This window comes from Pogona vitticeps, chromosome 1 (genome assembly GCF_051106095.1).
Source record: "Pogona vitticeps strain Pit_001003342236 chromosome 1, PviZW2.1, whole genome shotgun sequence".
NCBI classification, from domain to species: Eukaryota; Metazoa; Chordata; class Lepidosauria; order Squamata; family Agamidae; genus Pogona; species Pogona vitticeps.
The window spans coordinates 223,066,972-223,093,519 of NC_135783.1; the positions used below are offsets into that span (position 1 = coordinate 223,066,972).

At 39.3% G+C, this 26,548-nt stretch overlaps 1 long non-coding RNA gene across 1 annotated transcript in view; it reads right to left on the reverse strand.

Annotated features, from left to right (window-relative positions):
* The window catches only part of LOC144583375 (uncharacterized), a 26,987-nt gene extending 1,512 nt beyond the window's left edge, over positions 1-25,475 (reverse strand). The window contains exons 1-5 of the long non-coding RNA XR_013537116.1: positions 23,939-25,475; positions 15,478-15,558; positions 12,629-12,666; positions 9,331-11,937; positions 1-2,407 (exon numbers count right to left, since the gene is read on the reverse strand). The exon at positions 1-2,407 is cut by the window's left edge and continues 1,512 nt beyond it. This is a non-coding gene — a long non-coding RNA (uncharacterized LOC144583375). The remainder of the gene's footprint in view (positions 2,408-9,330; positions 11,938-12,628; positions 12,667-15,477; positions 15,559-23,938) is intronic.
* Positions 25,476-26,548: the final 1,073 nt, after the last annotated feature.

The window sequence follows — 26,548 nt, forward strand, 5'->3', positions numbered from 1 at the left end:
CATTGGTCCACAGTGTGTGATTTTGAAAATAGAAAAGAAAGTATACTGAAACAGTGTCACATAATAGCTCTTTTGGAATATAGTGGTGCCCCGTTTGACGATGACCCCGCTTGATGACAAAATCGCTTTACGATGACTTTTTGCAATCGCTATAGCAATCGCAAAATGATGTTTCTATGGTTTTTTCGCTTTACGATGAATAGTTCCCTGCTTCGGGAACTGTTTTTTCGCTAGACAACGATTAGAAACAGCTGATTGGTGGTTTGCAAAATGGCTCCCCGCTGTTTTCCGGACCGATTGTTCGCAAGACAGGGATCCCAAAATGGCCGCTCTATAGAGGATCTTCACTGGACGATGAGGTATTTCCCCCATTGGAATGCATTGACCGGTTTTCAATGCATTCCAATGGGTTTTTTTTTTTCACTTGACAATGATTTCGCTTAACAGCGATTTTCCTGGAATGCATTATTGTCGTCAAGCTGGGCACCACTGTACAAAATAAACCTTTATTTAATTTTTTAGAAAAGCCAGCATAAGAATTGCTTCACAATGCCAGTAATAGCTGACAATTAATGAGTTGTCACTGGGATTCTTGGAACTGTGCATGTTTGTGGGCTTTGTTTGCTCTTGGGAATCCCAGCAGGGACTCATTAACTACTAGCTAGATGAAACTGAAAGTTATACTGCTTGCCTTCCACAAGTGTAACACAGCAACAGGATTTCATCCATATTGAAACAATTCTGAAACGATATTTTCCAAAGAGTCAAATTAGACATGTCATGGAAGATCCATCATTGGATACTTCAAAATTTGAGTCAAAATTAGTTTTACATATTAAAAAACTAGTCAAAAATAACAACACAAATTTTTGTTTTAATAATTAACAGCTACTCCTGGCATTTTGAAGGCTACAAAACTGATACTGGGAGAGATTTTATAACCATTTTCCTCATTCAGAATATCTCCCCATAAAATTCCCTTTTTAAGTGAACTGTGGTGGGGAATCCACAAAAGAATCCTTTTTGTATGTAGTTTTTAATTCCTTGGAGCTAATAGTAGCTGCAGGATGTTGACTGGCAACTAAATGCAGCAGGAAAGGGTTAAACAACTCTTCCACAGCATCACTTCTTTGTTCTTTGAAACATACAAACACAACCTGAATCCTACAACTTCCATGTGTTGTACAGGCTGCATAACTAGACACTTCTAGGAAAATACAGAACGATCACGGCTACTGATCCATCTTCCTCTATTGTTTAGGGTCAAGATCTACCCATATTTTGACTGATGAGCTTGAAAGGGGAACTGAAGTTACAGGATTTAGGAGCGGAGTGAATTGCTTCAGCAAATTGAGAGCCAGATTTCATAAATTAAATCCCTTTACCGAAAACTGAGCAAATATTTATTGCCATCAGTAACATTAAAATGGTGTAAGACTGGCATAAAGGAGATTAGCATGAAGCACTGTGTTAAGTATATAATCACCCACATCTTATATTATGTTAAATTATAACTTTGCTTTTACATTCTGCTCTAAGTATGCTGGAAAGAAAATTGACCTATCACCCGATGTGCATGTCTGCAGGGACGTAATCACAGTATTTCATTATATAAGAGATTGTTAATTTTGCTCCTTAAATTAACACATTAATTAGACAGTTTAAAGGAGCATGGTGAAATAATATACACAATTAAGAAAGACTGCATGCTTCCCTCTGTTGAAATCTAATACTGCCTGTCATTTTGTCAGGTTTAATATAACCTTTTATTACTAAATTGCCTGTGTTATTAATTTTTTGCCATATGCATGAATAGCTTCCCTACCTTGCTCTTCCTAGGTGTTTGCCTAAATACAAATATCAGGCAGCCTTGCCATTGTTTACCTCAGGTTTCCATTTATACACAAGAATATAGACAGTGGTAAGTTAAATGCTTGCCAATGGTTGCAAGTATTGTTTAATGCATTTATTTGTAAATTTTTAATACATTTATTTGTAAATTCTTTCCTTTGTGCACATGCCATATTTGGTTTCTGTATATTCTTCTCAAATATGACTATCAAGAGCAGATTCTTCACTGTTTGCATCTGTCTGTGCAGAAATATAGATATAGATACTGAGACTGGAGAATATTATTGTTCCACAGAGCTTTTCATGCAGTCACATAAGGTTATACTAAAGGATACTGGGATTCCTGTCCAGTTCTCCAATTCTGATTTCATGGACACACATTCTAAAGGCTATATGTGTGTGAGTGTGAGTGTGATTGTTTCCTTGTGCCTTGGAAACTTCAGGTTCATCTGGATAGGAGGGCGAAAAATGATAATAATTCAACTGATGGTGGCCTGCTGTCATCTCTGTGAACTGCCATGCCTGGAGCCATACTTCACACCTACAAGAGTAACACCTACAAGGAAAAGGAGAAAGAATTATAACACAAAACTGAAAAGAAACTCAAGGTCTTATATAGCTAGGTTTGCATCAGATGGCTGTGACAAAACCTAAAGTTATAAAAGAAGAGAGATAAGCAATTTTGATACATTTTTGGTTGAATTCCTCTAGCTGTGTAGCAGAACTGCAAGGACTGAAAGAGCAGAATGGCTTCAAGTCCCCCATAGTAGACCACCCCCTTTTTTCTCATCAACTGGCACTTACAGTCTCAATTACTCAATGAGATATTAGGAGAAAGTATTTAAATGTTTCATTATTTTCAGTTGAACAGATCAGACAGCAAACTAGCAAACATGACTGCTTCCAATACACTTCAACAGATTCTAGAGAGGGAAAAAGCACAGAGCAGAGAGGTGGGGCTGGGAAGGAATGACTGCTTAGTGTTGGATAAATTGACAAGTCACTTCAGCCCAGAAAGGTCAATCCCAGCCAAACAAAAGGCAGCATGTAAGATTGCAAAAACAAATAAATAAATAAACAAATAACCAAATAAATAAATAAATAAATAAATAAATAAATAAATAAATAAATAAATAAATAAATAAATAAACAAATAAACAAATAAATAAATATAAATAAATAATTAAAAAACTCCAACAGATGAGGGTTTTTGCTACACAGATCTGAATCAGACATGAGACACATAGTTAAAATCCCTTCTCAAATAAGCATTCCCACGCAACCTCCAACTCATTCTGTTCAGTGATTTTGCTAGGACCACTGGTAATATTCAATTACAGTGGGGTCTTGACTTGAGAACTTAATCCGTATTGGAAGGCGGTTCTCAAGTCAAAAAGTCTGTAAGTCAAGTCTCCATTGACCTACAGTGCATTGAAAACCGATTAATCCCGTAACAGGCCGTTTTTGTTCCATTTTGGTTTTTTTCTGGTCTGTAAGTCAAATCTCAGTCTGCAAGTCAAACCTAAATTTTGTGGCCAGAGAAGTCTGTAACTCAAAAAGTCTGTAAGTCAAGCCGTCTGTAAGTCAAGGGTCCACTGTATGTGTTTGTGCTGAAACTAAGGCTTTCAACCTGCAGCACAGAACTCTCATATCTAGCTGGGGGAAAAGTAATAAGAAAACACTTTCTTCTCTGTACTAGATCTTCAACATGATTCTGGCAAGCATCATTTCTCACTCATGAAGACTCTGATCCAGCAAGGAGTTTTATGCATTTCCAATATTGGTTAAGCTATTCAATAACCATGTTCTCTGGGCAATAAAATGTGATACAATGCGGCAATAAATAAAGCATTGTGCATTATTGTAATAGCCAAACATTAATCAATAACACACTTTCTAAAAAAAAACTGTAAGATTTTCTGCAGCAGCAGAAAGACAGTATAATAAAATGCAGCAATGTTACTAAAAATACACTACAGTTGGAAAATTCAGTGGATTAAAATCTGTTATGGCTATGAAACTCTCCGATCTGATTTCTGCCCTGGGTGTAAAAAAGGGATGGAGATTCTGCTCTTTTCTTGCAGGGAATGCCACTCAGAAACCTCCATTCATATCTTCCTCATCTGCGGCTGCTGAGCAAGTCCTTAAATATTAGTTTATTCTTTCTAAGGGCCAAATTCTACATTATAGATAACCTGACATTGAAACTGAAATCATGTAAGTGTTGAAGTGGTGTGATTAAGAATCTTTTATATCCAACAACTCAGACTGAGTAAAGGAGAATCAGATACATGCAGAGATATTCCTGTCTGCAATTGTTGTGCTCTTAGCTGGATGATCAAAAACCATACATCAAGGATGAGATCTTTTCAAACAGAGACAGTGGCTGCATTTCTGTTCTTGAAAATAAGATTTCATGCTTGAAAATTATCATGAGGTAGCTGGCAAATAATCATAGAATAATTGAGTTGAAAGACCATTGAATCCAATCCCCTACTCAATGCAGGAATCCAAATCAAAGCAGATCTGACAGATGGTAATCTAATTTTCTCTTCAACATCATTGGAGCACTCACTACCTCTTGAGGTAATTGCTTCCATTCTTGTATTGCTCTAACAGTTGAGAAGTTTTTTTCATAATCTGTGTCAAGTGGTCATGAGTAGTTCATCTGGCATCCTGTGAATCTAGAACCATTCCTGACACCGAAGGAATGAAGGAAAGAGAGGCCATTTTCCAAACTAGAAATTGGCAAGGCTGACGGCCATCATGAAAAGTGTAATCTCAGATATGTTAAATTGTAACCTCTGTGGAAACTTCTCAACTGGCATGATAAATGGGAAGCTGCTTGTCCATGATTTAATTTGTTTTAAAAAAAAATTAAAAAAAAATTATACTAATGAGATAGCAAGAAAGAATTCTGTGTAAGTTCATGAGCTCTTCTTTAACCTTCCTTCATTTAGAACTGACCCGGGTTCTGTTCCGAGACCTGTAACACCCTAATAATCCAAACATATTCTACTGAAGGAACAAAGTCTATCTCAGAGAAGGAAGAAACATGAAAGGAGCTAGTGGGGGCTAAAATCTGCTCTAATCAAACATTTCTGGGTTGGGATTTTTCAATGAAAGAAATATGTAAGGGATAAACAAAATGTTGTAAAGAGTGACTTAAACTCTTTATATCTGTTCTGTCTCTTTTCTTTATAGAAAATGAAAACTGCTGAGGGCAAAGAAAGAAAATAATAAAATGTGCCGGCTAATGTAGTGGTTCGTACAGTATAACAGATTTTGTTCCTATGATTAAAAAAAAGTCTAACAATGCAATCACAGGAATGTCTATTCAGAAGTAGGCCCCACCATAGACGAGAGAGTTTGCTCCCCAGGCACAGAGTCTAGGTCTTCAAATCACAACATTCTTTTCTTCCACACAAAATCTCCAGAAATAAGTACTTTACTGAAACATACATGTCTACAGAAAAATAAATTGAATATATACTGTATAGAGAAAAAACTTTAGGTAGCCTATAAATAAACAAACACATACAGACAAGTAAGAACACAATGGGATTTACTTCTGAGTAAATCCACCAAGGCTTGGAAATTCAGTTCAATTTCTGCTGTGAAGCTCCATAATCCTTGAGTACCAACAGAAGAACAGACTGGTGAACCGCGTCTGACTATTTTGTTTATAGAAAAGATTGCCATAAATAGGGATTGATTAGATGGCATATAATTATTAAATCTGCATTAGTTTGCACCATTGAGCAATTGGAATTCCAGGAACACTTTTTCTAAGAATAATTCTTGTTCAACATTGAAAGATGAAATTAGGTAGAAGAAGTGTGTGCAAAATGTAAATAAATGAATGTAACCCGGTAACCCACATTAATTAATTAGCTTTACAGTACAGGGTTAAAATATCTTAAACCAGCAGACAGTAAGAAGAACATGGAAGTGTGGTTGTGCTCTTATGGCATCAAGACTCTGGCCTTCCTGTGTTCTACAGTGGTCAGCACATAGAGTTATAGGTAGAAATGGGGATGAATCTAAAAACGGATTAGTTTTTCTGATGAATATAGCCGATTTGTCATAGATCCGTCAATCCGTATTTGTAAAATTTTAAATCGGGATGAATATGGCTTGATGAATATTTCCTCGGTTTTATTTGTCAATCCGTTCATATTTGTCTATATTCGTTACCCCTTTTGGGGACCTTTCTGAGTTTGCTGGCACCAATTCAAAGCTCTGGCCAATCAGGACAGAGATCCTGGATTGGCATGTCTGGCAGCCAATTGTTGTTGTTGTTTAGTCATTAAATCATGTCCAATTCTTCGTGACCCCTTGGACCAGAGCACGCCAGGCCCTCCTGTCTTCCACTGCCTCCTGGAGTTTGGGCAAATTCATGTTGGTAGCTTCAATGACCCTGTCCAACCATCTTGTCCTCTGTCGTCCCCTTCTCCTCTTGCCTTCACATTTTCCCAACATCAGGGGCTTTTCCAGGGAGTCTTCTCTGAAAGGTGTATCTACTTTTACAGTCGCTTCATATAAGCTTTTCCTGTTTGGCCGTCCTCACTTCTGTTTGTGCTCTCCAAACTTGCTGCTTGCTGGTGCTCTTGAGGTTTTGCTTTTGTGGCAGCAAAGCAAAGACTTACATTTTTCTTTTTCATCATCATTCATCAATCATCATGAACTTTACTGGGAATTTGGGGAGGGATTTCAGGTAGTTTAGATTACTTCTTCGGAAGAGCTTAAATTTATTTCAAATTCAAATCAATCAAACTTTTTTTTCCTGGATGCTTGTGTGTGCATGTGTGTTTGTGTGTGTGTGTGTGTATCGTCCGGTGGGGGGGGGGGAACTGTTGTCATGTGACTGTGGAATCTCTTTTCCTTTATATTCAGTTTTCAAAAGTTCATTTTATTTATTTTATTTATATGCCACCCACACTACCCAAAGGCCTCTGGGCAGCTTACAACATTTAAAATTCATAACAATTCAAATACAATTAAAATATATATAAAAATTGCCATCAGACCCACAGCTAATATTATTTCAATTAAAAGCCTTCTGGAACAGGAAGGTTTTGACCTGGCGCCGAAATGTCATCAGCGTCGGTGCCAGACGAATCTCAGTCAGGAGGGCATTCCATAGTCTGGGGGCAGCTGCCAAAAGGCCCTTTGTTTACAAGCTGTCCCTCTTACCTCCTTAAGGGATGGCTCTTTCAAAAGGGCCCCCTGGTTAGATCTTAACTGCCAGGTAGGTTCATAAGGAAGGAGGCGGTCCTTCAGGTATCCAGGGTCCAAGCCGTTTAGGGCTTTTTATATCAAAACAAGCACTTTGAATTGGGCCCGGGCAGCAACTGTTAACCAATGTAACTTATACAGAATCGGCTTGATATGTTCCCTGGCGGCCGCACCACTCACCAGCTGCGCAGCTCGATTCTGGACCAGTTGCAGTCACCAGATTGTCTTCAAAGGCAGCCCCACGTAGAGCACATTGCAGTAATCTCTGCGGGATGTTACCAGTGCGTGTGTAACTGTCATGAGACTCCGCTCGTCCAGGTAGGGCCGTAGCTGGTATAATTTCCACAGTTGAAGGAAGGCGCCCCTGGCCACCAAGTTCACCTGGGCTTCCAGAGTTAGACTGGGGTCCAGGAGCACCCCCAAGCTGCAGACCCTGTCCCTTAGGGGGAGTGTAACCCCATTCAGGGCAGGAAAATGGCCCTCCAGTCTGTCCGGCAAAGCACTAACAGCACCTCCGTCTTGTCTGGATTGAGTTTCAATTTATTAACCCTCATCCAGTCCATTATCAGGTCCAGACACGAGTTCAGCACAGAAACCGCCTCACCTGGATTGGTGGAAAACGAGAGGTAGAGCTGAGTGTCGTCAGCATATTGCTGACTCCTCAGCCCAAACCTCCTGATGACCTCTCCCAGCGGTTTCATGTAGATGTTAAACAGCATGGGGGACAGTATTGAGCCCTGAGGAACCCCATGACATAATTGCCATGGGGCAGAGCAAATGTATATACACAAATAAAAAAGTCTATATACACAGATGATAGGAATATCAATGCTATAAGCCCAGAAGGTTGTAAAAGCTAGCACATTTTTTTTTCAAAAGCAGAATTACATTTGTTAGTATAAAATATTAAGTATTTTAAAAAGATTCCCTTTTTAATGCATTAATCTACTAGAATCTCTTCATGTGTTTATTTAAAAGAGGGGACATTCCCAGAGATTGAGTAGGTTTTTCATGGGGAGCATGTGGGTATGCTGATGGGCAAGCATTTAGGAACTGCTGAGTTAAATTATCCGCATCCCTCACTTGGTCTCTATACCTCCATTCAAGTCTCTATGGGACAGGAAACAATGAATTACAATCTCTTTCTTGATTCCCTCCCCCACCCCCCTTCCCCCACCCCCGGTCCACGCTGCTTAAAAGGAGATCCTCCATCTGCTCACTTTCATTTCTGTTGCACAGGACTCCACAGAAAGGCATGGATTGTTTCCACACCACAATCCCTTGGCATTGCTGGGTCACTGCTCTTCCACAAACAGACAGAAACTGAGATAGGACAGTTTGTTTTAAAAAGAGGCTTTAGTTAATTTTTAGGGAGTCCCAAAACTCTGACAGAATTAAATTTACATTACAATGGATAATGAATGAAAAATCACACAAAAGAGTTTTTTTCCTTTCATTTTCAGATTTTTGTTTTTGTTCAATTCCAAAAGAAGGCTGATGAAATCCAAATCATTTTGCTTACTTACTGTAATGAGAGGAACACAAAATTTCAATTTTCATTTGGATTTTCTTTCATATTACCTTCATTTGCCATGTGCATGTGAAATTATCTGACCCACTTCAGAGGCCAGCCGAGTTCTTTCTTTCATCCCAAAGATTACTCCTGTGGTCTGAGAAGAACTTGATGTGGGTAGTCAAGCTAACTCATCATGATGAGGAAAAGGATGATGAAAATGTATTAGGCACCCGTGACCAACCAACCACAACCTTGATGCCATGCATAAATATTTCCCATATTGTTTCTCCTTCTCTTATGTCTGATGAAGTGGACTTGTCCACAGAAGCTCATGTTAAAGAATATGAAAGTTAGTCTTTAAAGTGCCACCACTTTTTTGTCTTTTTTCACTCTTTATTTTTATTTTGTTTTCACCTATAACTAGAGATGGGGACAAATAAAAAATGGTGATTCATTTCAATCCATTATTCATCAAGGTTAACAAATCAATGAATATGAATATATGAATATTCTTCAACGAATCAATGAATCAATTTGTTGAGTCATCTGCACTTTAAATGCCTATAACACTGGCCCCCGATAACCTAGAGACACCAAATTAGCAAGGAAATTTCCTCAGATGCTTTTCTACACCAAATTCCCTGAGAGATACAAGCCTCCCTAAAATGAGGCATGGTATGGTCTATTCTTGCATCTGGATACAAGGATTACCTCAAATGACATACCATATCTCAAAGCATCCTTGTTTAGTGCTATCAAGACTGATCCAGGCTGGGATAATTGGGCTGTCTAGTCGCACGCTTTGGTGCTGGAAATAAAGAGCCAGTTATTACAATAGTAGAATTTCAACAGTACTGTATTCAACATCAGGGACAAACAGGGCTGTGCTATCTATTGAGATGCCCAAGAAGGGAAGAATGTCACAACTATTTTGGCTCTAAATCTATGACAGACAAACAGGAAGTCATGGCTGTACCCATACAGGACCTCAAGAGTGAAATCTGTAGAGTGTTTGCTAAACAGTACAATGCATGGGACTATGGGACTATGTGGGATATTTAACAAAATGTAGTAACTATTTTGCTTACATTTCATGAAATTCTTCTATCTTTTAAATAAGGCTCAAATGAATGTGGGATATCACCCCACTACTTTTCAGATGAACCTAAAGTCATCCTTCCCACTTCCTAAGCAGACCAAGCTGCGTCTAGCCTAGCTATTCATCTGGCTCCTTCTGTCCACTTCAAAACCATTCCAACACCTTATTTTCTCTGAACGTATAGCAGCCAGTTTGTAGTTGCTTTTATTTACAAAAGTTAATTTAAAAAGGGAAATTTGACATACAGAATACTTCAGTCCCATATTTTGTTGTGCTTGCTAGAAGCAGAGCTAATCTTTGAGGAAAATAACAAAAAGGAATTCAAGTCTGTGGCCTCAAATTATAAATTTACATACAAAACTTTTGACATACAAAACTCTCTCTGTGTGTGTCTGTCTGTCTTGGTGTGTGTATGTGTTGATGTGTAGGAGGTGAGACAAAGGATGTATATAGCAGAAGTCAGATGTAACACAGGTAACCAAGAAGAAAACAATTGGCTTTTTAACATTGCAAGTAGATATAAGAATTACTGCATTTTGTTTGCATTTCTTCCCCTTCTCTGAAATGGCTGGCATATTTACAGTGGAATATCTGTATGTATAAAGACCATGTCTACACCTCTGTTGCCCAAAGGAACAATAAAATGAGATAACTTTTCATGTCTGAAATAAAACGATTCATTACAGTCATTGCTCTAAGTCTGAGTGATAAATTCAAATGCCATAATCAAATGGACCTTGCACCTCTCATTTGTATTAATGACAGCTCTGAATAGCTCCAAAGTCTATTGTACCTAATGCAACTCTTAAAATTTTGTGATAGGACAGTATGCCCTTTACTTATATTGCTCAAGCTTATTAAGGGCATCAACCTCTATAGGACCATAGGCTGCCATCCACTTACTGCAGTTGTGTTAGCTGTCATTAAAGGCTGCAGTCTATAAATCATATAATCTGGGAGCACCTCCTTGAATTGTTTCATACCGTTAAAATGTTGAAACTTGCTCACTAGGTTTCTCCAGTGCTTCAAAACATGTGGCTTTATTTGATCATGTAATTATGCTAGATGTTGATAAATAATTTACTATAGCTGTTATCTACCAAACGCCATGGGCACACAATGCAATCCATTTTAAACTGTGATTGCATTGCAATAGCACTTGATGGGACTGTGATCACTAAATTATAATTCTCTAATTAGGTCTGTTCAGAACAGGTTGCTTCTTTCTTAATTGTTTAATTAGATGAAGTCAAAAACCGAAAGTAGCTTCACCTTCACCAGAAAGTGTCCAGAATAGCAAATTGAATTTTAAATAGGCTGCTTCATTTCTGTTAATCTAGAGTTTCCAGAACAAATTGATATTTAAATCAATTTTATTCAAGCTGTTCATATTTCTGAATGTCAAAATGGTGGAATACATACAACATAATTTTTGTCAGATTTCCGGAGATTATGAGGCAGATCTGAAAATATGACACTTAGTTGTTAAAATGTGTATCATCTTAAAACTGCACAGCGGTCCAATGGATTATCGAGTCCAGAACCTATCAAGGAAGCATAGTGGGAAATCAGTTTCCCAACCTTTGGCTCTTCAGTCAGATACCGAAACCACTGCGCTGTCATATATATATGGCGGGAAACCTTTTAAATGATCTAAAAGATGGTCAGGTTTATCCAGGTATATGTTGAACACAGTTACATTTCTCACACAATGGCTGAAAATCCTGTTGTGTTATTGCACAAAAGAAGTTAAATGGTAAAATCCTGTAAGAAATCTCCATAGGTACACAACTCAGTATGCAACAGATAATGCCTATGGAAATTTCTGAATTTACAACAATTTGCACAGTTTCATATGAAAGATTAGTCTTAGATTTCATGCCATTCCCTTTGGTAGAAAGGTCAAAAGTCTATCAACTGGAGTGAAAACAAGGAGGGGTCACTCAGAAACATATATATTCAGCAAACTTCCTGCATATGGAGAAGCATGTGAGTTGGTAAATTAAAACAAAATGAAAATTTATAAAAGTATTGAAGTAGCCTGGAAAAATATGATCTTCCCAAGCCTATGAGGTGCTGATAACAATCAAGCTGGCAGAAATAAACTATGCTACAACTATGCGCTGGGACTGGAGCTGTAGCTAGCCATTTGGTGTCTGGAGTCCATGGCCATCTCCCACTTTGCCCCAAGGCATGAGTGCAGGAACACTATCAGGAAGGAGTAGCATGCCCCCTGCAAAAAAAAGAAGACAGATGCATATTTTTTTAAAAAAAGGAGTACGAATAAGTGTGGGAGATTTTCCTGTCTGTTCATTCATAGATTCACTTCTATATTCCAGTGCTCTGAGGCAAAGCCATACTTACATCACCCAAGTTACAGCCCTGCAGGAAGTACATGTGTACCTGTCCATACACAATCATTACACTTTTATTTGAGAGCAATTGGGATTGGGCAGTAGTGGAGCCAGTCTGGAAGAGAAGAGAGCAGCCACCAAAGGAAAGAGTAAATATCCTGCCAATTTGGCTATGTGGTTGATTGATTCACTATAGTTTTTAAACATTCCAGAAATTAAAAGCCAGTATGTAATTCTGGGCTTCCACCACTGGAATTAGGAGGGAGGTGGTCCCACCCTCTCCTGCATCCTCTTGTGCGGCATGTGCTATAAACTGGCCAAAAGGGCCAGGAAATGGACAGCTGTAGGTCAGACAAGCCCAAAAATTTCCTCATGGCTGTAAGTGTTCCATGGCTGTGGGGGACTTGCATTTTTGGCCCACGCATGTCATCAGGACAGCTGGCTGGACAGGTCAATAGATCAGAATATCAGGGTCCGATATTTGATTCCCCACTAGAGTTCATTTCTCCCCTGTGCCTGTGAAAATTCAAGGCCAAAGAGTGAAATTGCTTCTTTTCTCTGACATCTTACCTGCCATAGCTTTTGTGTTCTTTTCCCTGTTTCCTCTCCTGCAGTTTGCATAAAGACAACAACAACAACAGTAACAAACAACCACAACACATATTTATGAAAAGTTGTAGACCAGCATCTCCCTGGTTTCCTAACAAGATATGGCAGCCCACCCACATGCGGCAGTTTTGGAAATCTCACTCCCTCAGAGAAAGGAAAGTACAGTAGTTTCTATGGACGGAAAAGAGCAGATACGGATTAAATGGTTTTCAATGCATTCCTATGGGAAATGCAGATTCAACATAAGAACTTTTCAACTTGAGAACCACCTTCCAATACGGATTAAGTTCTTAAGTAGAGACCCCACTGTAAGACACAGTGGGGGCCTCATTGTCTGGGCCACAGAAACAATTTTTCTTGGGACACACAGAAACATGATGTATGGGAACAAGCAAACAAACACAAGATGGCGCCGGTGGCAGGCGGATAGCATTTTCACCGGAGTCGGTTTGCTTTTCCTATTTTTCCTAGTTCTATTTTTTTCTTTCTTCTTCTGATTTGCCTCCTCCCTTACCTGATCTAACTCGCTGGTGTCTTGGGGATCCACCTCAACCTGGCGCTCACCATGGAAACTCAGGTGGCGTCGGTGGTCCATAATGCCTTTTTTCATCTCCGGCGGATAGCCTAGCTGTGACCCTATCTCGATTCGGGGTGCTCACTACCTTGGTACATGCACTCGTAATCTCAAGAATAGACCACTGTAATGCGCTCTACGTGGGGCTACCTTTGAGGCTGATGCGGAAACTCCAAGTGGTGCAGAATGCGGCGGCCAGACTCCTTAGTGGAGTGAGAAAATACCATCATATTTCTCCTATTCTGGCCGCACTGCACTGGCTGCCCATTCGGTTCCGCATTGACTTCAAAGTGTTGATGCTTACGTATAAAGCCCTAAATGGTTTAGGGAGTCAATATTTGACGGAATGCCTACTGCAACCAAGATCTACCCATATCACTCGATCGAATCAGGTGAGGCTGAGGAGCCTGATGCCAAAGGAGGCCAGGAAGGAAAAAACAAGAAATTGAGCCTTCTCGGCGGTGGCTCCTCACCTCTGGAACAACCTCCCTCCAGAGATTTGTGCGGCCCCGTCGCTGGGTATTTTTAAGAACCAATTAAAAACTTGGATGTTGAAGCAGGCCATCCCTCCAGTTAATACTTAACTTTCCCTTCTTCATTTACCCTCTGTTATTCTTTTCCATCTTGAAAAATCTGTTTATTGATCTAAAAATTTTATCTTCATTTTGTTATATTTATATGTTGTTTTTTATTTGTTTGGAAGCTGCCTAGAGTGGTCGCAAGACCAGATAGGCGGGATATAAGATAAATAAATAAACTATAGTTGACTTATTTGAAATAATGCTCATTCAGTTCATCGAGGTTTAGACCCTCGTTAGTAGGGAGAGGAATGCATTCCCACTACCAGCAAGGATGAGCATCTCTCCATGTGCTTGGATGTTTTTGCAGCCACTGTCAATTTATCAAAGTAGTAGGAACTGTTGTCTTCATTATTTTCTTTTCTTTCTTTCTTTCTTTCTCTCTCTCTCTCTTTTGAGGCACATATAAGAAAATGTGGACCAAAACTGTTTATTGGACATTAGATTATTTATTTATTTTATTTATTTAAATATTGCCTTTCTCCCCGTAAAGGAGAATGTGAGAATGGAACAGAACTAGTAGTGAATCCATCTTAATCATGCAAGAGACCTTTCCAGTGGATAATATGTGAAAGGAGGGCTACTCTTTCCTGTTTATACACTCCTTCCTTTTTATGTTTTTCTCCAACAGTGCTTCTAGTAAGGTTAATGAGAAACTTCTTTGTGTTAAAAAAAGAGGCTGGGCTAAGGATTCCTCATGTGTGACAATCTGATATGAAAGTTATTTGTCTTCAACACTGTAGCAGTGTCTCTGCAATGCTGATGCAATTTTAAGATACTGTGATGATGTGTTGTTGACACTCTTGCTTCTAACCATTCTTTTCTGCTGTTACTACAAATCTTGGGACATGGGACAAATCACCTTGAAAATGTATTTTTACACCCACAGAATACAGAAATGTTTTACCTGGTACCGTATAGGCCCATGTAAGTGGGATTTGAAGGCCTTAGGAATGGACCTCAACAGATGGGAAACTCTGACATCTGAGCGTTCAGCCTGGAGGCAGTTGGTGCATCACAGCCTCTCCCAATTTGAAGAGACCCTTGCCCAGCAAGCCAAGGCAAAGAGGCAGTTACAAAAGCAGCAAAACCAGGGAGCTGGACAGGGGACAGACTGTATTTGTCTTCAATGTGGAAGAGATTGTCACTCTCGAATTGGCCTTCTCAGACACACTAGATGCTGTTCCAAGTCCTCCATACAGAGCACGTTGCCATAGTCTCTCAAGACTGAAGGATGCCTAATCTAATAGGCCCATGGATTCTTGATTGGGCTGTTACATGACACTCCCTGTAACAATCTGCTGTGTTTTTTCTCTACTGTTCTGTAGCCCCATGTGATCCACCATGTGAGAGTAGAGGGGCATGCATCACTCAAAACCTGTACACGTGTTCATAGATTTGTTGGTCTTAGGTGTGAAACATGCAAGTATTGGACATTATTTTTGTACCTCCTTTTCCAAATTTTAGAAATTTTGGCTTAGTGCTTATTGCTCTGTTAAGTCAGTAGTACAGGACAGTGCTACACATCCCCTGTCCTCTTGTTCTTAAAAGCATATTTGTCGTATAGGGACATCCTCCAGATAAAGTTTTGGGGCTACAGAACCTGAAAGAACAGGATAGGAATCTTCCCATTTGTTTCAATTAATTATTTCTAGTACCTTGGTCCAGTTTATGCCAATGTCACTGCACTAACAGGATCCTGCCCATTGTGTACATCTTCATCAACATCTGCTGTATAACTACATGAAAAAGAGAGGAAGCTTTGTTTTGAAGAATGCATGCAAAATTGAAGGCTGTACAAGTAGATGGATCAATACTTTGGGAAATGATAAAGGGAGCAGGATCAAGCATAGCTAAAAGGAATGAAAATATTGTTTAGTATAATAGAAAAACATATTCAATATGTATCCAGCACATTGAAAGAGAATCTGTCTTTAAAGTTATTCATGTCACAGTTGAATAGCGAATGATTATTACCGTGTCATAGCTGCACCCTTTGTTGTGTATTTGAGTACTAAGCTACCCTTGATGGATCTTTTATTTCTTTTGTTTGGTACCAATGTAGTTGGAATATTTTAAAGATGCTTCTGTGTAAATAATTTCAAAAGACTACATACTTCAAGAAAGAAAAGGGTTATATATAACAGTTTATGTTTTGGTGTTAGTTGCATATGGTTTGAGAACGTTTATGTAGCTGCTCTGATCAGCATAATTTAAACCAAAAAAGGTCCAGGCATTTGCACTAAAAACCTTGGCCTTGTTTGTTTTCTAGTGGTGGTAAATCTGTGGCACTTGATAACTGTGAATCCAAACCAGGATGGAGTAGCCCACTCTGAGAGGCAGGTAAGCATCTACATCACCATCCTTTCCTACACGACTGAGGGTGCAGCATGCACACGTAGAGTCAGAGACTAGGCTTCAATTATCTGGCACAATGTGAACTTCTAGCAAAGTTGCTCCTGCTCATAAAAGAGTTTGTCTGTCTTAATGTGTGTCTTTTAGATCCTGTTGTTGGCCTGTAGCTGCACATGCCTCATCTCCTAGAAACAATCATCACCACAAATTGACTGGAAGGAAATAGGCCACGGTTTTATTGGCTACAGTCACAGCTCCCCTGGCCTAGCATAGGGGATGGATCCAGTTCATCAATAAACACAAATGCCACCTGCTGCAAACCATTATCTTCACCAGACACCAACTGGGGGACAACACTGGATGGCAGTCCATTGGAGACCAGATGTATGTATTCCATGGCTTCCTGCCACCTACAGGCATGGCCATGCTCCTGGCTCCCTTAATGGTTTTTCTCTATTACCCAGGGTGCACAGATACCTGCTTGCTGCCTTCCAACCACCTGGATTCACCCCAATGCTTTACACCCCCAACAAAGTTGTAACAATGAAGAAGAATATGAAAACACCACCAGTTCAATCTGGAAATCCCCAAGCCAAACATAGGATACATCACAGAGAAAATGGGAAAAGACTGAAGTGAAGCCTCCTCCACTCTGGTCCACTGGCCTGTGGGCTTCCCAACCCTAGATTATGCCAGCCAGTGGCCCTGCACCAGCATGATCCAAATCAACAGCCTGTCCCCCAGCTACCCATGCAGGGAGACTGACCGCACAGCTTTTGCCAGATCAGGCTGCAGCTCTGACCTCAACTCTGAATCCCAAGCAGGTCTGGATCCCAGCTTTTATCAACAATGCTTGTATTTCTGGCCACTGATCTATCCGCCTGGCTAAATGTGGCAGTGCATGGCATAGACATATTTTGATTCTATCCAGGGAACAAAGAATACAATCCATTTAGATTCTGTCCCTGGGATCTGTCATTAGTCCTTCTGTGCATTTTAGAACCTAAAGGCTCTTTACTCAAGCATTCCTGTCCCCATAAATTCTATCAACAATCCTGACTCCTGCAGCTAGGATCTCAAAAGATATATTCATTCCTCTTGAGTGATTGCATGAGCTTAAAACAGAAGAGAAAATGGTGCACATAAACACTTTATTTCTACTGTCTCCATATGCATTTGTTTTGACCATTGCATATTTAGTGCAAAGGTCTAAAGAGAGATTCTAGCCCCATTCAGGAGAATAAGAATCCTTCCTCCCATGAAAGTAAGATTTGGCATGACTATTGTCTTGATTGTCTGTTTGCCTTTCAGGCTGGCATGCAAAGCGTAACAGGTGGCCAAGCTTAGGGTTCTGTCAGGCTGACATTAGAAGCATAAAAAGTGGCCAGTGATAAAGCAGAGGACAAAAAAAAATGTTTTTAAGACCGAAGCTACAATTCTTCACATTCTAACAGGAGCTGGGAAATACCACACCTTGAACTTTGGAGAATAGTTGCCAATCAGCCTTGACAAAACAGGTCAAGGTAGGGCAATGATGTTACTCGACTCAAGGTAGCTTCTGATACAGTCGTGCCCCGCTTTATGATTACCCCGCATTACAACGAATCTGCTTCACGATGACATTTTTGTGATCGCTTTTGCGATCGCAAAACAATGGTCTAAATAGGGGTGTTTTGTTTTTTGTTTTTTGCTTTGCGATGATCGGTTCTCTGCTTCGGGAACCAATTCTTCGCAAAACAATGTTTTTTTAACAGCTGATTGGCGGCTTCAAAATGGCCATTGGGTAATTAAAATGGCTCCCCACTGTGTTTAGGGACAGATTCCTCGCTATACAGGCACCGAAAATGGCCGCCGTATGGAGGATCTTCGCTGGACAATGAGTTTTTAGCCCATTGGAATGAACTGAACGGTTTTCAATGCATTTCAATGGGCTTTTTATTTTCGCTTTACGATGTTTTCGCTTAACAGCAATTTTCCTGGAATGGATTATCCCCGTTAAGCGAGGCACCACTGTATTCCTAAGCAATAATTCTGATCTGCAAGTTCTGATTGGTAAGCTTTCTGATATACCAAGCTAAATGGAGACCCTAAAAACAGAGACCTGCAAGCTGTGTACAACACAACACCTTCCATGTGACTCAGTAAGATCAGAAACACAATCTCATGGAGTTATGCAAGCTAGTTTGACTTCTTCAATGATGGGTCTTCAGGACTAGATGCCCATGATGCCTTTGAAGCCTGATGTCCCAAATCTAGAAGGACTTTAAACACTTCCCTGCAATGTCAATGCACTTGCAGCTCTAATAATGGTCTATCTTTAACAGCTAACTCTGGCCTTAGACTTCTGCTTTTGCTGTGCCTCAAGGCCAACTTTCTGTTTTATTAATTGCCTGCAGACCATAATACAGTATATGACTGTGTTGTTAGATCACATGCTGTGTAAGCCTGCTAAACAGTATGAGCAGTGTTACAGTTCACTTTCTGATGAAAAAGAAAGTAAGAACTCAATGCACAGCTATAGACATTGGTATAAATCCATGACTATCGAGTTGAGGGAAACCATCATCCACAAAGCAGATAAAATAGAGCCAGGACAAACAACACGTAGACAGTTTGTGACTGAAACTGTTTCCTGCTTTCTGTTTTTGGGTGAGGTGCCCCCTGCTTGGTCTGTGAATTGCCACTGGTAGGCAGGATATCTCTTTCCATGCTAGCCATTTTGAACGACAACAGCATCAATATAGGAAGGGCTGGAAGAGACCTTGTGAATCATCAAGTTGAGACCCTGTCAAAGAGGCACAGTGGGGAACTGAAATCCCAACCTCTGGCTCTGCAGCCAAATACCTTAACCACTGGGCTAGCCAGCAGTTCTACTGACTATTAACTACATAACTAAAAAGTAATGGAAGGTGCAATGCACTAATACTGGAAATGTTTTTTTTTTTTCTGGAATGCCATCTGTGACATCAACAATACAGAGGTCACATCGGTTCACATGCAAATATTAGTCCACGTGAATAACTTGTGTGAACTGTAGCTATGTCACCACAGACTGTTAATATTCTTCTCTGTCACAATTCATACAAATCTTACTTATACTGTAATAGTGTTCTGAACACACTGTTCATGTTCAGGGCATCCAGGGGAAATTAGTCATGCACTGAGATGCTTTTTCACTTAAACCCAACCGATTCCAGGGGCAATTAGTGCAACTAGCTATTGCAGGATTGTGGCTACAGTATTTAGTCCTGTACATTTTTATCTGCATATAATTATTAGTCATTTTCTGAAGGAAATATATCTCACCCATCCTCCCCTAGAGCCCGGGTCAGCTAACATCTTAACATAAAACACAGCACATTTCAATCAAAATCATGGCCAGTATTCAATAGTGGTACTCTACCAGTTCCAGTTTCTTAGTGCCACGAGAAGCCTAGTACTGGATCCTGCACTCAGTTTTTGCTTGTACAACCTTAAAGACAGTACTTCGGCTGTTTTTTTAAAAAAACAAATGAAAATACACAGAAACGTCAGCTGGAACTCTCTTGGAAGTTCAGCAGGGGCAATGAGGGCTACAGAGACATTTGAAGGAGACTGTCTAGAGAGCTACTTTAATGTGTTCTACTACAGCATGCACACTTAACCATGTGTGCAAGTAAGATAAAGTGTGGAGCTGCACTAGGGCACTGTTTTCCTCTACTGTACTAATGGTGCAACGTATGCCCAGTTGATCATAGACTATTGTATAGCCTATAGATTTGATCAGTTCATAGGACAAACATTGACATCTTTCTAAATCCATTATTTTGATTCACAATCAATAACTGAAGCTAGCTTTCCCTTAAGCTGTTTTTGGCTTGGTGAAGTCAGGGAGACCAAGATGATTTGTGCACCCACATGCCAGCTTAAATGTTTTATAGATTTTCTTGACAGAATCCTCAAATTCTTTACAACAGTGCTAAAAGAGTATGTACATCTCTTAGGTTATGAACACTGTGAGTAGGGTCTGGTATACAATGGATTTCAGTGCTACCATATTTACAGCAAGCCAGAAAAATAAGTTGTTTCCACAAAACAGCCCAGTTTGACTACAGCTGCTTCAGAAAAATAGATCCACTTAGAAAGACTGCAAAGCAGACGTTAAATAAACCATGCTATTAGTATCAGGAAAACATAGTTTATTGTAATACCAATCCAATCATTTGGATAGTGGCCATTGTTTTAAACAAGAGTACCCCACTGTTTATCAAAACCTAAGAACAAGGGGAAAATACATGCCCCACAGTACAATGAAAATGTTTGTGATCTAAATGGTGGAAGTTGTATTTGGTCCAATAAATGTGCTTATCCACATGGTTTCTTTGATTCTCAGTGTCAGTTTGGTAAAATGGAAAAAATAATAATTTCATAGAGGAAAATATATCTTTCCCTCCCGTTTCTTTTATATTGTTACCAGTTATTTATTACAGCCACAAGTATCAGAGCTGTGCTGAAAAGGAGCTATAAATATCTCATATGGGCTGAGATACTGTTTAGTGCTGTCTATAACAATGCTTTAACTGAAGTGGTTACATCATTCTATACTACTTTTAAAAACACTGTGGAATGTGTGAAAAACATATTGGGTGAACTACTGCAAATGGATTTCTAATTTCTAATTAACTGCACTTCAAAGCGTATGTCAGCAAAATGCCACACAGTGTTCAATAATTTATTATTCTGCATCCCAACACATTCAGAGTTATACGAAAGAGCCTGCTATTCACCCACATTAATCTAAATTTAGTATAAATGAGAAGAAACAGAAATAAGCTATTTTTGTGGTCTCCCAGCCAAGGGCTGAACTCTCACTAGGTGAATTCCATTTACACCAAAAACAATGGACCCAGAATATCTTTACTCATCCAGTGAGTAAAGATAAACATAAATGGTTAAACATCCAAGGTAAACAGCTGACTACAAGTGTCAGTATTTTTCCATAGATAATTTAATCTATTCTCAAGGCTTTACCTGTCAAAGCATTTGCACCACATTTACTGGTGCAGTTTTTGGATGTTTATCTGGCGCTGGTTACAGGGCACATATAACTTCCCTATTACGACAGCTACACTAGCTGTCAGTCTGTTTCTGGGATTAATTCAAATTGCTGGTTATGGCCTATAAATCCTTGTGATATTGTTTATATACTACCCCATAGTGATAAAAGCTTTCTCTGGCTAGTTTACAATGTAATAATGCAGTCTACACATTGCTCCCCCCCTCCCCCAGAGAGCAGAGTACTTAGTTTACTGACCTTGGAAAGATGGAAGGCTGAGTGAACCCCAAGCCAGCTACCTGAGCCCAGGATCAAACTCAGGTCATGAGCAATCAAGGCAAAGACTTTCATTTTCCACGAAACATTTAAAAGATAGGTAGGGCTGGCTGGATAGCTCAGTGGTTTAGGTTTAGTGAAATATGGAACATTCTGTCACATTCCCAGGGGATCTCAAAAGGCAAAAGTCCAATAAGACAGTCCAATATCAGAAGTCCAGAAAATGCAAAGCAGATACTGTACCAAAATGCCAAAGCTAAAACACAAATGGTAGCCAGAAGTCAGAGTCCAAAGCCAAGGGTGCAGAGGACAAAGTCCAAGAAAAGCAAGAGCATGGATACAAGCCAGAGTGTTGACTTGTTGCTTCCACAAGCTTCAAAGCCTTCTAGGTGCAGATTATATAGCAAAACAGTCATCAAACTCCTAGAAGCCTTCCAGCCTGTTAGGACTAGTTGACCTGATGTTCCTGTGGGAAGCATTCATGCAATCCTCTGACTTTCATGTCATGAGTCTTTGCAGAAGCTTAGCCCTCACTCTGGCTACTGGGGGAGGAGAATCTGGTGGTGATTCATCTGTCTGTGCTTCTAATTGCCCAGCACTTTCCTCAGCTATAGATCAGATTCCAGATCTTCTTTGGCTGAAATCATGACACATTGCTATAAATGATAAGTTAACTTGTAACTTAAAGGTTAAGAAAGGAGAGATGAAAAAGAATAATGTCTATGATATATGAGGCAGATTTCTTGAATATGTGCTAACAAGAGGAAATGGGAAAGCTCCAAATCAAGAATCAATGCAGTTCTGAAGAAGAGGACAATAAAGGAAGAAGAAGAAGAATGAAGATAGAGGAAGAAGAGGTTTACTGAAAGAGGCCCTGACTATGGTGGTGGGGAACACATTTGACTTGTATTTCTGTTTATGTATTTAACTGAAGTGGTTACATGGTTTATGTATTTTAAGAAAAAAAAGAACTCCATTGACATTGTAATGTTATCTGTGGGATCATTCTCCTCAACAAGGAGCAGGCTATCTTTTGATGATTCCCTAAATGGGAAGGGGAAGTATGTTTATTCTCCCCAGCACAGCTGCCTCTTGCCTTCTGTTTCATGTGTGGTAGAATCAATATATACTGTCCTTACCTTGCAAGAAAAAAAGAATTATTGTTAATTATTTTATATTGGTTTTTTAACTCACATTTGTCCAGTCCATTTCATGTGAGTAAAATTATCGTTTAATTATGATTATTGCATTGATGTTGCTAAGTTTTAGCTATGGCCAAGTTAAATTATTATCATGTTTTCCATCATGATAATTAAGACATTTTATATTGTAAAAGAGGGAGTAAACCTCCTATATTTCACACAACTAGCTCTTGGTGTTTGTGTACTAGGTGCTTTGAAATTTCACTGTTTTTTTAAAAAAGAAAGAAAAACATTAAAATGATTTGTGGCCTATTTGGTTCATTTTGTGTTTCAGACACAAAACAATGTATAAATTATTTGCCTTCACTCTGAAGCCAAGTGTGGACATTCCACTTCAATCCAGACTTCATACAACTCTGAATCAGGCCAATTCAGTTCAGAATTTGTGATTTCTCTTCAGTGCCCTAAATTACACAAAACCTGACATATGCTCAGAATCTCAACACAGCCACCTATTCAAACTAACCCAGATACCATCTCGAATTGCTGATCCCACAGATACTCCCTGAAACTGCTGGCTTAGATTATCATGGTAAGATATCATGGTGTCAGCATTTCAGAAATAGTCTGCAGAGCAAATGATTTCTTTCTCATCAAACCAGTGTGACCTTTAGCCTAACTGACCTCTGTAGCAGTTCTAAGCTGTTTGATTTGAAAAGGCTGACCTTTATGCTCTTATTGTAATATAAAATGAAAATATATAGTATTCAAAAGTGTAAACAAGGGTTCCTATGGCAGGACACCGAAAATCATAGAGGCAGGTGATTTTGTGCTTTCCAGTGCTTCAGACTCCACTACCCATAAACTCTGGACACTGGATCAGGACACAGTGACCAACATGGCTAGCCAGTTTTGTAGTCCAAAATATCTGAAAGACACTAGCTTGCCTGCTCCTGACTCTGTGGAATAAAAGTGACCAATATTCCTCTTAAGCATCTGTGAAAGATAGTATCTCAAAACAGCAAGAGAGGTAAACCTGAATAACTGATGCAAGTGCATAGTGCATTTGACCCACTCTGAACTGATGAATGGGGATCTGTGTTATTCTCAGCACACAGTATATGTGCTATATCCCAAAGCTCAGCTATAAACTCTGTATATATCATTTAAGTCAATCAGTTTGTGAAGAAATGTGTTTTCGAATAGAGAGACAAGTGGGTAAATTTTATAGTAAAATCTATCACTTGTCCAAGCGAAGACAAAAAAAGTAGTATAAATCAAAACAAAATATAGTGGCCAGCACCCTCTTACGTAAACATCCAGCAGAAGGGCAGTTGTATAAGTGCTCCTCTCCGATTTTGTAGGCTCCCCATCAATTGCCTGTTCATGCTCCAGTTGTAAGACTGGTCAAACAGCACTTCGTTGTGAGACTGGCCACACACTTGCAGCATGCTTCCCATTGTGATGCCCGTTGTGAGACTGGTCATGATTGCTCTTCTGCTCTGTAATGAATAATAACTGCATGCTATCAATTCGATTCCAACTGATGGTGACTCCTTCCATGGTTTTCTAGTCACTCCAAAATGATTTACTATTCCCTTCTTCTGGGTCCACTCTGGGACTGTTTGTGTATTCTCCTAAGTGACACAGTGGGGAATCAAACTCCCGTCCTTTGGCTCCTCAGCCAGGTATCCAACTCGCTGAGCTATCTAGCCAACTCCTCTGCATTTGGGCAACACAGTAGTGGCGCATCAATTCCTGCTTATATCTGACAGAAGATGGCAAGGCATTTTTGCCTCTGGTAACTATAGAGGACTGCAACTGTCAAGACAGAATCTGTTGTAACTAACTTTTCAAAGTTTCTGTCATCATTTAACTGCTCATTATTTAAAGCTGTCTTTCACTTCCTCTCCTTTTTTTACATGAACACACACATGAATTTGTCATTCATATCAGCTTCAGTGAAGGAGTAACTTCCCCCATATGGCAGCATCAGTTTAATTAAAGCAGTCCCATCACTAAAAGACATGCAGCCTAATTGTTCCCATTTTTACTCAAAAGCTCACTCAGTGAGCAAGGTTCACGGAGTCCACTGGAACAAAAGGAAAACTTCCTCATAAGAATAGTAATATACACCCCCTCCCTTGAATTGCACAGATCTGATCAGCACAATTTTGGTTATATACAAGTTTTTTTTTTCCAATAAATAAATAAATATATTGATAAACATATAAATACATATTTGATGAATATTGTACTGTTATTTGTCTCCAGGAAGTGGCCTGAAAAATGTGGGTCTAAGGCTTACCTAGGGCGCCATTGCTGGCATTGTAGCACCTCCTGGTCTGATGCTGGTAGTCTGGCTGATCCCCTCTCCTGTCATGGTGGCTCCATGTGGTGGCCCAGAGGGGAGGTAGGTGCAGAGGCATACTAGGAGGCTGACACAGGTCAGGGAAGGTGTGTTTGCTTGTGTTAATCAACTGTTTATGTTTGTAGTTATGGTTTTTGGAGCATAAGAGTTATGCACGGATTTGAACTACATATGGAGATATAGTGCCCCTAACTGAAATGTTGTTGAGGGGAGAAATATAAGACAAGTGTAATGTAATTTTAGGGTCAATTCATCACACAAACCCTGCCTGCCTGGCTGTGGGCAAACTACAACACTGTTTCTGTTAGCTGATTATGCCATTTTCAAAATGCTTCCATGCCATGCCAAAACAGTCCACCATTATCCCCCTGAGGCAAAACATTTTGTTATTTGTGGATTTAGTGTCATGCTTTAACATTTAATATAGAGGGAGGGAGAGGGATCCAGGAGCTGTCAGATAAATACTTTTCTCATTTCCCATGTTTCGTTTTACTTTAATTTAGTCTAGCTTATTTTATTTTCCAGCCGTTCCCCTTGAAAAACAGCTAAATGAAGTAGCAAAGTCCTCTAAACATGGTTCCCACTAGAGATAGGGATGACTCACAAAGTTGCCCCCATGAACTGACGAGTAATGAATTTATTTGTCAATTTGTGGGGGCTTACTGAAAATGGGGATGAATAAAAATGGGGAAATAAATATTTGTCAAGCCGTATTTCTTGGGACTTAAAATTTGGCAAATACAGATTGACGAATATATGATGTATAGCCTATATTAACTGAACAAAATCCATTTTTTATATTTGCCCCCATCTCTAGTTCCCACTAGTAAGAAATGGCAATACCTTTGGTGAGGTCTGTCATCCTCCAGGAATTTTCATACAGACTTTTGGAAAAACGTTCTGCATCCTTTTGGCTATGACCTAGTTATATTTTAAGTAAATTAAGTAAATTCTTAAGTAAATTAATAAATACATTAAGCCAAGCCTAGCAATAAAACCAAACAAAACCTTTTATGCTTTTAATAGTTGTTTCCAACAAGCAGAAATTCAACAGATGCTACTTCTCTCAGTGTAACCATGCAAAGAAAGTCAAACACTTTCTGTTGAATTTCATCCTGTCATGCATTTATTCAAGGCCTATGGGTGCTCCAAGGTGGGGATAATGCCCGCAACCCTATTGTCATTTCAAGTCTATACATGAAAAGGGAAAACTTTACATCTTCTGATCAGTATATAAAAACAGCATTCTCCAATTACAATATTTCTAATTTGAGAGATTTCGGGAAAGATTTTGCAACTCTTTTTATTTTAATGGTACCAAATTTAAAAGCTAGATCACAAATGTTGAACCTCATTCTTCTTGACAGATAAAAGTAGAATATCTGTTATTTTTACTAAGAATTTAACAAAATCTGCAAATTTTTTTGTTTCCTCTGGAAAGACCAATCTCCACAGATACAAATTCAATTAAAAAAAACCCTCCTGTTGATGAATGTGGGATATTGTGCTTCCTGTATCCAAGATTCAAAACACCAGAAAATAGCCTGATA